Consider the following 3,683-nt stretch of genomic DNA (forward strand, 5'->3'; position numbering starts at 1 on the left):
TGAATAATCATCTTAATAGAATGCATCAACATGTTTGCCCATATCTATATTAAATTAAAAAATAAAAATAGAGAGAACTCATTAAGGAAAAAAGGATTTTTTTTTTTTTTTTTTTAAGTATGAGGTGAAGAATGAGGTGGCTCAACTGGAGCGTAGCAACATTAAATGTTACGCTTCAGCTTTTAGTAATAATATAGATATAGATTTGTTAGATGAATAAATAATGTAGTATAAAAGAATACAACCTTATCATAGGCAATTAAAAGTGTAAATTAAATAAACAAATTGCTCTTTGTTGATGTTTTGATCTAATAATCTTGTGGGTTTGCTATTGTACAACAAAATTTATATCAAAAACCAAATATTTTGCCATAACCTTTCAAAATTGTCCTACATAAATAAACCTTAGCCACTCTGAAGCATGGGGTATTTCGGCAGGAGCACCAGTTGTAAAAATGACTGAGAGCGCCCTGCAGCAAGCCTAGGTATTGATCCTGATGTTAGAAGAATTTGCTTGTCCTCAAGCAGAGATGCAAGGGAAAACGATTGAGTCAAAAAATAAAGGAGCATCTAGTGAAAGTACCATCAGCACTCAATTCGAACAGCACCACTCTCTGATGAAATGAATTTGGGCTTCCTTACAACTNTTTCAACCCTCTTAAACTCCTCTTCTGATGTTTCCAAATTTTCTGTTGCCCCATCATTGACCTTGCTAAGCCTATCTTTCTCAAATTTCCTTTTCCTTCCCTCACTAAGCATTCTAGCTCGCTCATCAGAGTCCACAACAATAATATCATCACCAGCCATTGGGAGCCCCTTCAGCCCTTCAATTTCAACAGGCATTGCAGGTGTTGCCTTCTCTGTCAACTTCCCCACCGTATCCCTAACAGCCCTTATTCTGCCCCACTGTGAGCCAACAACCACATGCTGCCCACAAACCAAAGTCCCTGCCTTAACTATTGCAGTAGCCAATGGACCCCGTCCCCTGTCAAGTCTTGCCTCCACCACATAAGCTTGAGCAGGCCCATCAATACGTGCTCTCAGATCCATCATTTCAGCCTGGAGAAGCAAACACTCTTCCAAGTTATCCAATCCAGTCTTCTTTGTCGCTGAAACTTCAACCACCTGAACGTCACCACCTATCTCCTCCAGTAGCAATCCCTCTGAAGCAAGCTGTTGCTTTACTCTCTCTGGGTCAGCAGCTGGTTTATCACATTTATTAATTGCAACAACAACTGGCACATTAGCTGCTTTTGCATGAGACATGGCTTCAAGAGTTTGGGGCATCACTCCATCATCAGCAGCTACAACTAGCACCACTATATCTGTAACTGCTGCACCTCTTGCTCGCATTGCACTGAATGCAGCATGACCAGGGGTGTCTAAAAAAGTGATTGACGCTCCTGACTGCATACTCACAACAAAAGCACCAAGATGCTGAGTTATACCACCAGCTTCCTTTGCTGCCACTGATGTTTGACGTAGAGAATCCAAAAGAGAAGTTTTACCATGATCAACATGACCCATTACTGTTACAACTGCAGGCCTCGGTAAAATTTCGGTACCTTCAGTGGAGTGTTGCCTCCTTACATTGATTCCAACTTCCTGAAGAAGTGATAACCAAACATTGAGTCCCAAAAGTTTCCAAGACAACTAAAACTCAAAAGATAGTGTACAATATGGATGGGGGAAATAAAGACTACAGAGCAGCAAAATAATAATAATAGATAAGGTTTTTGGGGGGAAAAGGGGAATATTGTATTAATAAAAGAAAAGACTTGTTTGCAGGAAGGAGGAATATTGACAACTGTGTGTGTGTGTGTGTGTGTGTGTGTGTGTATCATTTATGTTCTCCAATTTGGTGCTATAAATTATGTGAGGGATTATTATGTAATATTTACAACTAAGCATAGGAAATACCATTGTAACCAGTTCCGCAATGTCAATGCTGAGAGGATCAAACTCAGATTCAACCTTTTCCCCAACGTTGACTAGAATTTCCTGCAGTGTAGGTATTGACTCACCAGTACGCTTGGCAAGCTCCACAATTGTCATGCCTTCAAATATGTCAATTGTTTTATCTAGCAAGGATTTGGTGGTTCTTTTTGGTCTAGGAGGCACATAAGGGGCTTCAACAGGTGGCTCAGTCCTGACTCTTTTTGCAAACTTCCCTCTACTGGAAGGCTTTTTCTTGGAATTTGTTTCAGAAACTGGGTCATTATTATTCCTTCTAGCCCACAGCTCCGGAGTGGCATGAAAATACCTAAGCAAGATGTAAGAACAAATTATAATCTTTAGGAAGTCCAGGATCAAAAAGATTAGAATGAAATTTCTGCATTGCAGACATGTTCTTCTGTGAAATTATAAATGTTAAACAGCAATTTATCATTTGTCATATGTAGCCAGTAAACTAAATTTATGATCAGTGACTTTTTCAAAAGTCCAACCTCTTCCTATCAATTTTAGTCATGAACATTTAGTCATGTACATATTTACGCAATCAGAATATACTTATCAAGAGTTTTTCACTAAGGTGAAGGATGAGGTCATGGGTTCAAGACCACCAGGTGTGTAACTTACAAAAGACCATACCAATGACTGTAGTCAAAAGTAGCATTCCTTGTACCCAAAAAACAAGTAAAAAGCCCAAAAAAAAGTAAAACAGATCAAGTAACCTCATAAGGGGCAATACTGCCGGAACCTTGTAACAAGCTGAGCCCCATAATGCTGATCTGGAAGAGAACTCTGCAACATAAATTTTGCAAAACACTTCATGAACACACAATTAACCTTGAAATTTTTTCAAAATAATAAATTTATACTATACGGATCAACAAATAAATGCTTCACATTATGTAGGAAAAAATCTAATCTCAGGACATTTCATTTTTAAGCCAAGGGCCTAAGCCCAAAATGGCATCAACCCACTAATAAATACAGGAATGCTCAAACATTGATCATTTGGGGAGTGGAACCCCAAGTGAATTTGAAATCCCCCGACACTTCTTTAAAAAAAAAATTATTTATTTCAATGGGTTCAACTACTGGAGGGACATTGTTTGTTATACACATAATTATCTAACTTATCAAAATTTTACAACAATAACAATCAAGCCTTAGTCCCAAAATTTTGGGTTAGCCGTAGATACTTGATAAACTAATTAAGGTCGGCCACATGTATTCTTTTTTGCCATTCCAACTTTGCTCCCTGTTTGATTCATGTTGTTTTTGTTTTCAGTTTTCATTTTCAACTTTGTATTCTAGGTGTTCTCATTTGTTGTTCTCAAAAAGCCACTTGCATGGTTTGGCACCAGTTTTCTGGTCTAGTTTGCTTTTTTTCCCCCCTTTTATCTTCCAATTAAATCCTCACCACCACAACACACCAACAGTAAAAAAATTCCACCCACCACAGAAAACCAAAACACATTTCCATCACCACCACCAAATCCAAATCCACAGCCACCCAGAGAGAGAGAGAGAGAGAAACTGCAGCCACCCATCCCCCACCAGCACACACAAATTTGAACCCACAGCCACAGCTACACCCATCAGCAGCCAGCCAGCCACCCATATGAAAGTGGGTTCAAAACCCACACTCCCACCACCACCATATCCCCCACCAGTACACGCAGATCCGAACCCCATAGCCACAGCCACAGAAATCCTTAGATCTGCGACACACA

This window comes from Quercus suber, unplaced genomic scaffold (genome assembly GCF_002906115.3).
Source record: "Quercus suber isolate HL8 unplaced genomic scaffold, Cork oak 2.0 scaffold_263, whole genome shotgun sequence".
NCBI classification, from domain to species: Eukaryota; Viridiplantae; Streptophyta; class Magnoliopsida; order Fagales; family Fagaceae; genus Quercus; species Quercus suber.